At 34.4% G+C, this 13,268-nt stretch overlaps 1 protein-coding gene across 1 annotated transcript in view; it reads left to right on the top strand.

Moving 5' to 3' along the window:
* Positions 1-13,268, top strand: part of LOC114331478 (roundabout homolog 2) — a 333,670-nt gene that overhangs the window by 276,252 nt on the left and 44,150 nt on the right. The window lies entirely within an intron of this gene.

Genomic DNA, 13,268 nt, shown 5'->3' with positions numbered 1-13,268 from the left:
TGTGTGTAAGTAACTCCAACTCCTTTGCACAAGTTAGAATAGGGGAAAAATATCAAATGCTTTCTGCGTATATTCTGGACTGAGACAGAGAGATCCGTTGTCCCCATTGTTGTTTAACCTGGCCTTAGAATATGTCATGCGGAAAATATATCACAAAATCAAACCAGACATAACTGCTCGAGGAGCAAAAATCATACTCGCCTTTGCCGATGACATAGACGTAGTAGCACAATCAACATTAGAAATTAAGGATATTTTCTAGAGCTTTGAAGAAGCTGCATTAAACATCGGTCTAAAAATAAATGAAGACAAAACAAAATACATGGTCGTCTCAAAACAAGAACGACGGCGAATAAGGCAAAACATTACTGTAAACGATCACAACTTCGAAGTGGTTAGAGAATTTAAATATCTAGGAGCAACAATCACAAATGACAACAAATTAGAGCAAGAAGTTGAAACGAGAATAATGGCAGGAAACAGATCTTTCATTGCAATGCAACATCTAATGAAGTCAAAACTTCTTTCACGGTGTGCAAAAATCCAGATATACAGGGTGTCCAGAAACTCTACCGACAAAAGAAGACAGGAGATTCCTCAGATAATTTTAAGACAATTTAACCCAATTCACCTAGTTCGAAAATGCTTCTGAAGGAAGCTAGAGCTCTTTGAAGATGGCGTCATGAAATTAGTTTTTCTTAAATACCTCCAGAAGGCTTCTATTTAGAAAAACGAAAATTGGTATGCATATTTACTTTTCAGAGATGAATCGATTCCATCGATTGCAAATTTCTAGTACCGGTCATAGGCGCCCGTTTTGGGTAGAGCAACGGGTATTTTATCGTATAACTTTTTTGTCCTTAACTTTTATGCATTTTTGACACCGGATTATTAAATTGTGAGGTATTATAGTACTAGAAGGTACTCTTGCTTTAAGTCGGTAGGACGCACCGTTTTCTAGAAAAATCGATTTGAAAGTTTTTCGTTTTTGGAATTCGAAAAAAAAATTGAAAGAACTTTTCAACAAAAAACGAAGTATTTTACCAACATAAAGTAAGAGTAACTTTTAGTACTCGAATACCTCATAATTTAATAATCTAGTGTCAAAAATGCTCGAAAATTAAAGACAAAAACATTATGCTACAAAATAACTGTTGACCTACCCAAAACGGACGCCTATGACCAGTACTAGAAATTCGCAATTAATGAAATTGATTTATCTCTGGAATATAAATAAATGTACCAGTTTTCGTCTTTCTAAACAGTTTTTTTTTTGAAATTTTTTTTGTAATTCAGAAAGTGAAAAATTTTAAAATCGATTTTTCTAGAAAACGGTGTGTCCTACCGATTTAAAACAAGAGTACCTTTTAGTACTAGAATACTTCACAATTTAATAATCCAGTGTCAGAAATGCATAAAAGTTAAAGATAAAAAAGTTATGCGATAAAATAACCGTTGCCCTACCCAAAACGGACGCCTATGATCGGTACTAGAAATTTGCAATGTATCGGTTAGATTTATATCTTGAAGAAAAATACGCGTACCAATTTTTGTTTTTTTAAATAGAAGCGTTCTGGAGGTATTTAAGAAAAACTAATTACAAGACGCCATCTTCAAAGAGCTCTAGCTCCCTTAAGAAGCATTTTCGGACTAAGTGAATTGGGTTAAATTATCTTAAATTTACCTGAGGAATCTCCTGTCTTCGTTTGTCGGTAGAGTTTCTGGACACCCTGTATAAGACCATAATACGACCAGCAGTCGCGTATGGAAGCGAAACGTGGACGCTAACAAAAAGAGAAGTAAATAAATTGCTGGTGTGGGAACGTAAAATCCTTCGAACGATATATAGCCCTTGCAGAGACAGCGTGACAAACAAATGGAGGCGCAGATACAATAACGAGCTAGAGTCTCTATTCGGAAAAGAAAATCTAGTCAGATATACAAAGGCCAATAGACTCAAATGGGCAGGGCATGTGATACGCAGTAACGACAATCGCCTTATAAACAATGTGTTCTGGGAAAGGCCAGATGGAAGAAGGTCTGTAGGGCGGCCTAGAAAGAGGTGGAAAGATGCAGTCAAAGAAGATCTAGAGAAAATGGGAGTGCAACAATGGGAATTAGTGGCACAGGACCGACAAACATGGAAAGCAATAGTAAACGCGGCAAAGACTCACGAAGAGTTGTAGCGCCATTGATGATGATGAAAATCATATTTTTCGGAAACTAATCGCCACGTGCTAGAAACGCTACGTGCATGATAATATGCTGCGACCTTAAAGGTTTTTGACGCACTGTTGATGGAGCAATTTATATATTTCATGTCATTTTCAATTTATCTTTAATAGAAGCTTCAGTATATCCTTATAATCAAACCGGTGATGTTTGACTATAAGGATTGGCCGATGTATTCGAATTAAAATAGGCAATTGATTTGCTTTAATAATAGCAATAAACAATATAAATGTGGCTTCTCTTCTTGAAGTGCCTTCTCCTGTCGGAGATTGGAAATCATTATGTCGATTTTAACTTTAATCATAGCTGTCCTGTCACTGAATTGCACTTACATTAAACCATTCTCTTAAATTTTTAAGCCAGAAATTCCCATCTTCTGCAGTTGCGCTTGCCCTTTATCTTTTCTTCCATTATTAGACGTAGCGTCTCATATCTGGTTACCCTCATTATGACCAAAATACTCCAGTTTTCTGTTCACCGTTCCATGGTATACATAGCATTCTACGGTAGCACCATCTTTGGAATACTTCTCATTTATGCAGGTCTGCTTTATTTAACGTACAAGCTTCAACACCATACAAAAATGTGGAGAATACATGGTATCTTAATAGCCTCCTTCTCTATTCTAATATTATGTCTCTATTGGTTAGTAACTGTTTTATTTTCAAGAAGGTGACTCGATTGGTGAACATTGTTTTCGTCAAATTCTTTATTCCACAGATATTACATTACATCATTCAGATGTTCTATCATATTCTGTGTGACTCCCTTCTTCCACTTTCAATTTCTGAAGCCCAGTTGAGACTTGCTTATTTCTATATCTAGTTTTTTGTATATCCGGTTTAGTATAATTAAAAAAAGTTTTCAGTACGTGATTCATCAGGGCAATTATTTGATGTTGTGAACATTCTTTTGTATTATTCTTTTTTAGTATTGGAATAAACGTCAAATATCAGCAATCAGCACCGATTTGTTCATTGTTGAGCATACGCTTCCTCTATCTATTTCTGTTCTGCGCCTCTGCTGCCTCTGCATTCTACATCCAATTGGTCACAATTCTTTTGAGGTAGCCGATCTATCATGTTGGGGATCTTCCCCTGATTCGCTTGTTTGCCGGTGGTCACCACTCAATCAATTTTTTGTCCACTTGTCTTTAATTCTTGCAACATGTCCTGCTCATCTCTATTTTTCCGCTGTAATATGTTTGATAATGTCTTCCACTTCGGTTTGTATACGAACTTTTTTAATTTTCTCATTTTTCAGTCTGTTTCTCAAGCTTATTTCAACCATTGATCTTACCATTTTACGTTGTCGTTAATTTTTCCGGTGATGTTTTTCTGAGAGTTAAGGTTTCTGCTCAATATGTGAAGTTTGGTAGAACGCGCTGGTTGAAAACTTTCCCACTCTAATCGTCCAATATACAGTGATGAGCACGCTAATAACCAGCAAAATAGCTCAAAAGATGGAAACCATAATACATTGTGAAACAAAAAGAGATGAAACTAGTATCGTAGAGTTGGAAATTATCGTTATAAACGTATTAATTAACATTACATTACATAGTTTCCCACCTTTAGACGTCTGTGACAGGAGTATTTTATAAAATTCTACTGTCACAGTGACAGTTCTCATACTCCTTTGATACGTCTAAAGGTGGGAAACTATGTAATGTAATATTATTTTAGACGTTTATAACGATAATTTCCACCTCCACTAGTTTCATCTCTTTTGGTTTCGCAATGTATTATGTTTTCCATCTTTTGAGCTATTTTGCCGGTTATTAGCGCGCTCATCGCTGTATAAGTATTATGGTTGATAAGTTTGTCTAATAGATTGCTAATAGGTCTGACGATTCATGATTAATTAACTTTATTAAATCTGGACAAGAACACGTATTAAACAAATGAACGGGATATTGTGGGATATACAGATTACCAGAAATACAAAGAAGAGAATATATAACACCTTGGTACGTAGTATAATGACCTATGGAGCCGAGAATTGGGTAATAAACAAACGAAACAGGTCCAAAATTACAGCAACTAAAATGGAATTCATGAGAAGAAGCTGCAGAGTAACACGAATAGATCGCATTAGAAATGAGGAGATGCAACGAAGAATGTCACTAGAACAAGACATCCTCAGCTACATCAAAGAAAAACGTTTAATTTGGTATGGACATGTGAGAAGAGCAGATCGTACAAGGTAGATATCCAAGATTTCGGATTGGAGCCCAATAGGAAAGAGAAGAAGAGGTAGACCCCGAAGATCATGGAGGGATGAAGTGGACGGGATCATGGAAACACGGGACCTTAGAGACGTCTAATGACAGAACAGACACGACTAGAGACGTTGGTTGAAAGAAGGAAGGCGGCGACAGCTGTAAAAATCCTTACATAGATAGATAGATAGTATGTCTTTTCTATCTATATATCTATAGGTAGTATGTCAAGTCCTACATCTTTTTTTCTTTTAGTGTGGTTTATTTAGTAAACAACTTCCAAATGTAAATGGTCTGGTCCTTTATATTTATAACACCTACAATGCCAATGTATATTGACTCGCTATTTGGGAATCTATAGGTCTCCAGTATTAGTTTGTAAATGTGAGGTTTGCAGTTTTTATTTAAAAAAGTAAAATTGTCAATTAAATAATTTGTATTAACTTGTTGTAACTATTACTATTTTTGAACTTTTGTTTTTTTAGGTTGTGTTATGTAACCATGGAACAGACTTAATAAAATTTGCATTTAGAATCACTTAACAGTTCATTCATTAAACAGCGGGAGAACCTCAGAACAAGACACGCTTGTACCATGAAACATCAAAAGTATTTTGATGACATGCACATGTCACCATTTTTAACAACTCGGTAATATTTTTTCGGTGCGTATAGGAGCCATGACTTGCTAGATCCCGAAGCTCACTTTTATTTTTGTCTTTCCGCATTCACGATTCGATGGGTTTGAACAAAACGGCTTTTATGCCTAATATAAGTCAGTCTCAGATGTTTCGAACACCGACGGTGACTTTTATTTTTCACGGAAAAATTTATCTGCCGATCGCTGACAGCGATATGCTCCATGTCGCCGTTTATCACGTGTCTACCTTTTTTTGTTTCAGTGGAAGTATTAAATCGTCAAATTAATAAGAAATTTGCTAAAAGCATAGGATTTTTTACTTATGACAGCTTTGTTTTATATATTTTATGCTGACCAGCGGCGGCTCGTGGGTCAATCTTCAGGGGGGTCATTTTGGTTTGAAAACTTCAAACTGTTGATTTTTTAAAGTATTTAAAAGATCTTTTAGCATTTATATTTTAGATAAAAAATACAGACTTAGATAAAACTCAATACTATTTACCCTAGTTTTCCGAAAATTAAATTTGTCTTTTTTTAGAGTAAATCTTTTAAAAAATATAGGAAAAATGGTATGAACAGGTTATTGACTGATATATAGATAGGAATATTTATAGTATAATAAATTGTAAATTTATTAAAACGAAACTTACTTTAAATATTTTTATATTTTAAGTCAATTCTTCTATCCTTTAGTTCTGCAAAATAGTCTATGACCTTCTCATTGAAATTTGGAATGCTCTTGACAAGCGTTTTCTCGATGCTCAGCATAGACAAGGCACTAAGTCTAGGTTGTCCCATCGTATTACGCAGGAATGTTTTTACTCTTTTTAAAGTAGAAAAACATCTCTCACTTTCCACGGTTGTCATAGGGAGTGTGCACAAAATATTTAATAACTTCACTGCTTCAGAAAATGTTTCAGACAAATTCATGTTAATAAAAAGCTGAAGTATGGCTACTGCACCAGCACTATTGCGAAAATCCTCACGACAATATAAGACTTCAAGTTCCGATTTTAGTTTGGAAATATTCACTGTGGGATAATTAGCCGTCACCATTTTTAAAATATTTTGCGGAAAGTTGGTAGTGTATGCTTCAAATTTCTCTATGTAGAATAACTGTGAAATCATGAGATGATCATTGAAACTAAACCTGTGATTTATTTCAGATATAATAATATCACAAATTTCAAGTGCAGTTCGTCGCTTTGGATCCTCTGCAGTAGTTTTTCTTTTTTTTGCTGTTGATGTGCTTGGTACTTCTGATTCCAAAATAGTATTTCTAATTATTTGGATATTGTTGTTAAAAGACAGGATACAATTTTTGACAGATATAACATCAATGTCTCGCATTTGCAATTGTTTAAACAATATATCAACATGGGGCATTATTTTATGGAAAAAATTTAACCAAAATAAAAAATGCTCATCTTCCAAATGTCTTTTTAAACCAGTTGCTTGATTTATATTGTTACCATCTTGCTCCTCATCAATAATTTCCTCTAAGCAAGATTTTAAATCATCTTTATAAGTGTATACAATTTCAACACATTTTGTATTGAAAGCCCATCGAGTAGGCGCAGCTTTAGGTAGCCTTACTTTAACCACTCTATCCAGAACCATCGTACGTTTTGGAGATCGGCCGAAAAAGGACGAAAATCCGTGTAAATTTGCAAAAAATATTTTTATCGGTTTGTGTTGACTCGCCGCTTTTTGGAGGATAAGATTAAATTGATGGGCATAGCAGTGAATGAAGTGTGCATTTGGGTATATTTCTTTAATTTTTGTTTGTACTCCTCCCAGTTTACCGCTCATGACTGATGCACCATCGTAACTTTGGGCAATCAATTTTTCAGGTGCTTCATTAATTTTTAATAATTGAAGTTCTTCCAATATTACATTAGTTAAATGTTGTGCTGTAGTACCTAGGGGGTTAACAAATTTCCAAAATCTTTCATGTACAATACCAGTTAATACATATCGCAATATGATAATCATCTGCGTTTTATTGGAGCTGTCTGTGGTCTCATCTACTTGAATGGCCACAAAATTTGTCTGGCCAATCTCCTTCATGATATGAGTATGCACAATGGCTAACATTGATTCTAAAATATCGTTCTGAATTGTTTTCGATGTTCCTTTAAATACTGTACTTTTTTCAATGTGTTCTTTAAACATTAAATCCAGTTCAGAAACAAAATCGATAAGGCCCAGAAAAATTCCACGATTATTGGAGCTGTCACTTTCGTCATGACCGCGCAATGCAATTTCGAAAACTCCACAAAATTTTACACAGTCGATTAGTTTGTTTAAAATATACCTATTTTTAGATACCAATTCATTAAAGTCATGCACAGATTTACGATATACACTATCAAGTTGCTGTCTTATGTTAACACGTCCTAAACTTGCGTAACTCATTGATGAATTTATATGAGTAGTTGAAGAGGCATGTTTTGTAATTTTCACTTTTAAATGCTTAATGTCAGTTACTCCATTTTTCGCCCATACAGCGTCATTCGAAAACAGTAAACACGGATAGCAAAAAAATGCATTTCTCACACTGCAGCCACAAATCCAATCACACAAATTGTACATTGATTCTTTAAAATATCTTTGAATGTCCTTACCCCTATCCTTTGTTGTTTGTTTTAAATTCATGTTTGGTTTTGGTCGACCACTTTCTTTTTTCTCAAGCCGCCGTTCATAATTTAGTGTTCCAGCAGATTTTAAGGCAATTATTTCGTCAACAACACTCATCTTGTTTTCTAACTAAACGTGAGGCCGTCGACTCTACTAGAGGTATACGACGGAAAGGTCACTCCCACTCTCGCCCACGAAATTGCTATCTGCCGTCTCTTTTCTATTTTACATGCATTTGTCCATAAGCCATAAGAACTGTATATAGACAATTTAAAATACGGCCCAGCCACGGGCTTGTGTATAGCGCGAGGCGCGACGTTATTATATCTATTATATTTGTTTTGCCAATGGAGACTGCTGAGAGAGAATTTTATATTTCAGAGTGAAGTTTTAGATAAAAGATATTTTTAATAAAATTGGTATTTTTATGAGATTATTTTAGGGGGGTCATTGACCAATTGACCCTAAGGAGGAGCCGCGCTTGATGCTGACACCAAAGTTTGGCACAAACGACCACCCACAACTCATTGAAAAATCCATAAAATACAACGTATTAGTGTTTATAGATTTCCACAAAGCGTTTGAGTCGGTACAACTAGATAGTGTAATTGAAGTATCAAATGAAAGTCGCATTGATTATCGTTATTCCAGATTAGTATACAGTGTTTATAGAAATGCGACAAACGTAAAAAAGTTACGCGAAAACAGTGACGAAGTAAAAGTTCAAAGAGGTGTCAGGCAGGGTGACACACTATCACCAAATCTTTTTATAACCGCCCTAGATCGTGCTTTTAAAACCTATAATTGAGGTAATAGCCCTGGATTCCGCGTACCAAAAAAAAAGAATGTGTGTGTACTTTGTACGCACGTAAGAAGATATTCTTCTATTATATAATAAGTAATTTAAACGAAGTAAATATACTCAAAAGGTTATTTGTACTTATTTTATTTAAAAATCAAACTTTCTTATCTACCACTTTCAAAAAAGAAGAATATCTTCAAAAATTATATAATAATATACTTACAATCATAAAATCTATAAAAAAAAAAATAAAAAAATAATAACTTGCTTGGGGCTTGAACCCACTTCACGTCTACCGCGCCGTACGAAAGTTGACGCCATTTCAAACTGCACCAAACTCTCGTATACGTCATGTGGGAATATACACAAACTAAACGTTTACACCATAAATTTATATGAATTTAATAAAATTATTAGTTTGATTTTTGTCGAAATAAAATACAACAAAAAATAGAACAGAGAAAACGATATATGAGATGAAGATTTGTAGAAAGTTTGTTCGTAATCAGATTATGTAAATTAAAGCATTGCCTACTAATAGGTAACTACACTACATTATTTTGTTTACATTTTCCAAATAGATAGGTATTGAAACTATTAGGTAGTTCCAACTGAAACATTTAGAATTACGTACCTGCGGCTTTTCAAAACTATTTAAAAAGTCACTATAATTATTTGATTTTATTTCTGTCCACACATCAATAAAAACTAATATTATACAATATTTTTGTTTACCGATAACCTCCATATTGAACAATTATTGACAGATCATTTCAAAATTTCAACACCCAATCAGAGCCCGTATAACAACTAATACCATACTGTCGGTGTGCGCATGCGCGCGGATCAATCAAATTTTACCCTCAATCGATTCGCCGCTAAAGAAGAATATCTTCAAAAAGTTGATTAGCAACAAGCTGAAAATTTGTTAATAGCTTAACGGTGTCTAGTCGGACACACTTTGATATATGGGAATACTGGATCAGGGGAAGCTTTAATTGTGGAACGTGATTTTAATTGTGTAACGTGTTATCCTGACAAGTTTATGATTGTGAAAACTAGCAGACTGTTTTTAAGTTTATTCAATAGCAAACTTTATACAGGGTGTCCCGAAAAGATTGGTCATAAATTATACCACAGATTCTGGGGTTAAAAATAGGTTGATTGAACCTCACTTACTTATATACAATAGTGCACACAAAAAAAGTTACAGCCCTTTGAAGTTACAAAATGAAAATCGATTTTTTTTCATATATCGAAAACTTCTAGAGATTTTTTATTTAAAATTGACATGAGAAATTTTTATCGCAGCAACATCTCAAAAAAAATTATAGTGAAATTTGTGCACCCCATAAAAATTTTATGGGGGTTTTGCTCCCTTAAACCCCCCCAAACTTTTATGTACGTTTCAACTAAATTATTATTGTGGCACCATTAATATTTTTAAAACTTTTTTGCGTCCCAGTACTTTTTTGATAAGCCAGTGTTTATCGAGATATTTTGAATATTTGTCGAATCCACCACATATTTGTATATGGTTAAGTATGATTATAGACACCTGTTAATAATCTGAAAATTTATTTATAACTAAAATTTTTTGGTATATTTTGAAAAAGAAGCCACATCTCGATTAAAGTTGACTTATCAAAAAAATACTAGGAGGCAAAAAAGTTTTAAAAACACTGTGTTTAACTAATGGTACCACAATAATAGTTTAATTGGAACGTACACAAACATTTGGGGGGTTTAAAGGAACAAAACCCCCATAAATTTTTTATGTAAGAATAGTAAAAAAGAAGCCGCATCTCGATAAAAACTGGCTTATCGAAAAAATACTAAGAAGCAAAAAAGTTTTAAAAACGTTGTTTTCAACTAATGGTACTACAATAATGAATTAATTGGAACGTACACAAAAGTTTGGGGGGGTTTACATATATTGGTGGTAAATAGCAGTTTGATTTTTGCATGAGAGTTTAATGAAAGGGTAACAAATCAATTAGAGGTTCTGTCCGACAAAATACATAAGACGTTTTCGTAGTCTGACGTTCGAAATCTGTAACCTGTTCCACAATAATTAAAACTTCTACTGTTCCAGTGTTCCCATACATCAAAGCTTGTCCGACTAGACACCATTGCTGTTAACAAATTTTCAGCTTACTATTAATCAACTTTTGTTGGTACGCGGGATCCCGGCCTATAAAGGGATAAGTGTCGACAGGCAAAGACTACACCGCCTGAGTTATGCTGATAAAAGATGACCTAGGCGAAATCAACACCATGTTATAAGAGCTGGAAATAAACCTGCAGAGACATCGGTTTCAAAATAAACATCCTCAAAACAAATACCTGAAGAACCTCATTCCCAGTTCCAATTTAAAAATTCAGGAAGAGGAAGTATTACATTACATTAGAAGTTGTTAATAAATACATATACCTTGGACACGAAACTAGGATAGGGAAAGATAATTGAAAAGTTGAGGTATCTAGCAGAATAGCGCGTGGATGGGCAGCATGTGGATAATAAAAACACTCTTAAAAATGTATCCACAGAGAACGGCAGTTCTCACCAGTGGCGCACAACACCCCTACAAGCGACACTATATATACACGAAATTTTCGATTTTCTAAACCTGACTGAATGGAAAATTGGGCCACATCCCATCTTAAAGTTTACGAAAAGACTCGTCCATCCATATGTTACTTCTCCATTTTGGTCCAAGGGTGTGGAATTTACAGCCCTCCCATTTAAAGCCTGTTTTTCGTTCTCGTCCCCAAAACTCCCAAAAATTTCAAAAATGTAAGCCCGACCTTTGCGGCTTCTGATAGCATAGATCATTACCTTTCCAACGCATGTTTAATTTTGAAAATCGGTTGTACCATCCAAAAGTTATCGAGCTCAGAAATATGACTCAATTTTTATTTAAAAAATGGAAAATGTTTGTGGATATGTATGTTTGTATGTATGTATGTATGTGGAAAAGTTAAACCGATCTGAATTTTTTTTTCTGTGTTTCAAGAGGGTGTGAGGGCCGATTCAGAACCGGTCCAATTTTTTACTTCTGACTACCCGTAAGTTAGCTAGAGGACTAAGTAGATACAAAATAGCATATTTTTTGGGCGTATATATCTTAGGTTCAAGAAAAGACAGGAAAACCGCAAATACACCAAATTAATAGGGTTGAGTTAAGCTTTCAAATGGCCCTTAAGCGATCAAGCTGAGATATACGCACTGCTCACCATAGCCAAAAAACTGAAAAATTAAACTTTGAAAATTTTGGTTTTTCGACAATTACTCAAAATTTCAACCTACGAATTGCGCCAATAACTGAGCGTTTGTAGAAGGACTCAGGACGCGTCTAACGGTGTATACCTTATATCTGGGAAAATTCGAATTTTTAAGTTATAGGGTTCATAAGTATGATCAAATCTATTTCTTATGGAAAAAACGGTTTTTCAAGCTCAATAATTCCTGTAATACGTTCAGTTATCATACTCGATCTTGGATGCATCAGATACTACTTGTCAATACGTTTCAAATTCATGTTTAGTGATCAACATCAGGTAAGCCGTTCAGAAATTATAGAGCTCCAAAGGTATAATTAGTCCAGGAACTGAAATTTTTCACTTCGCAATTTTTACAGAATGGATAGATTTGTTTAAAAATTTGACAATAAGTAGTGGATAGTCCAAGGATCAAAATCTATATGATGTCGAAAGACGCTTTTACCAAGGGGGTAGTTGCCACCTCATCTCGAGGGTGGAATTTTTTTTTTATATTTTGACCGCAAATGCTGGTAAAAATATTAATTATAAACAAAAAATGTTCATTATACATTTTTTTGATAAAATTAATAGTTTTCGATTTATTAGTTATCGAAGCTGTTAGTTTTATATCGGAAAGATTACCAGATAACGGCAGTTCTCACCAGTGGCGCAGAAATACACCCCCCTACACGCGACACTATTATATACACGAAATTTTCAATTTTCTAAATCTGACTGAATTGAAAATTGTGCCAACTCCCATCTTCAAGTTCAGAAAAAGACTCACCCATTCATATGTCAACCATCCATTTTGGTCCAAGGGTGTCGATTTTACGGCCCTTCCTATTTAGGGTCTGTTTTTCGTTCTGGTCCCCAAAACTCCCAAAAACTTCGAAAATTTAAGTCCAACCTTTGCGGTTTCTAATAGAACTGATCATTACCTTTCCAACGCATGTCTAATTTTGAAAATCGGTTATACCATTCAAAAGTTATAGAGCTTAGAAATGTGACTCAATTTTTATTTAAAAAAGGGAAAATGTTTGTGTCTACAATAAACATTCTACAAAGACATACTTGTGTTATAATTATAATTATTGTTCTTTTTTTTTTCTCTTATTTCTGCAGTGCCATTTGAAATACATACATCTGCAAATGTTGTTCAGTGTCTTTACATTTGTATTCTGTTCTTAGTTTTAGAGATTTGATTTTTTTACCAAGTAATACAGTGTATGTAAATTGTATTTTTATATCATTCTTGAAAATGGCATATAATTTTTCTTCCACTGATAGTGCTGTCGCCAGGGGGGAACAACGGCCTCTTTTATTTAGATGGAGTTACCCAAGTTTTTTTTATCTATTTTGACCCGTAGAACACGAATTTTTTGGGTAACAGTTGATCAGGTTGTCGAGAGGATTGTTATAAGCAAAGAACTTGCAGAATTACATAACAGCGATTTTTCGCAAAACAAA

The sequence above is a fragment of the Diabrotica virgifera genome, chromosome 6, assembly GCF_917563875.1.
Source record: "Diabrotica virgifera virgifera chromosome 6, PGI_DIABVI_V3a".
NCBI lineage: Eukaryota > Metazoa > Arthropoda > Insecta > Coleoptera > Chrysomelidae > Diabrotica > Diabrotica virgifera.
Note: the sequence above shows the minus strand (reverse complement) of the source record. Positions and strands in the feature narration are given on the sequence as shown.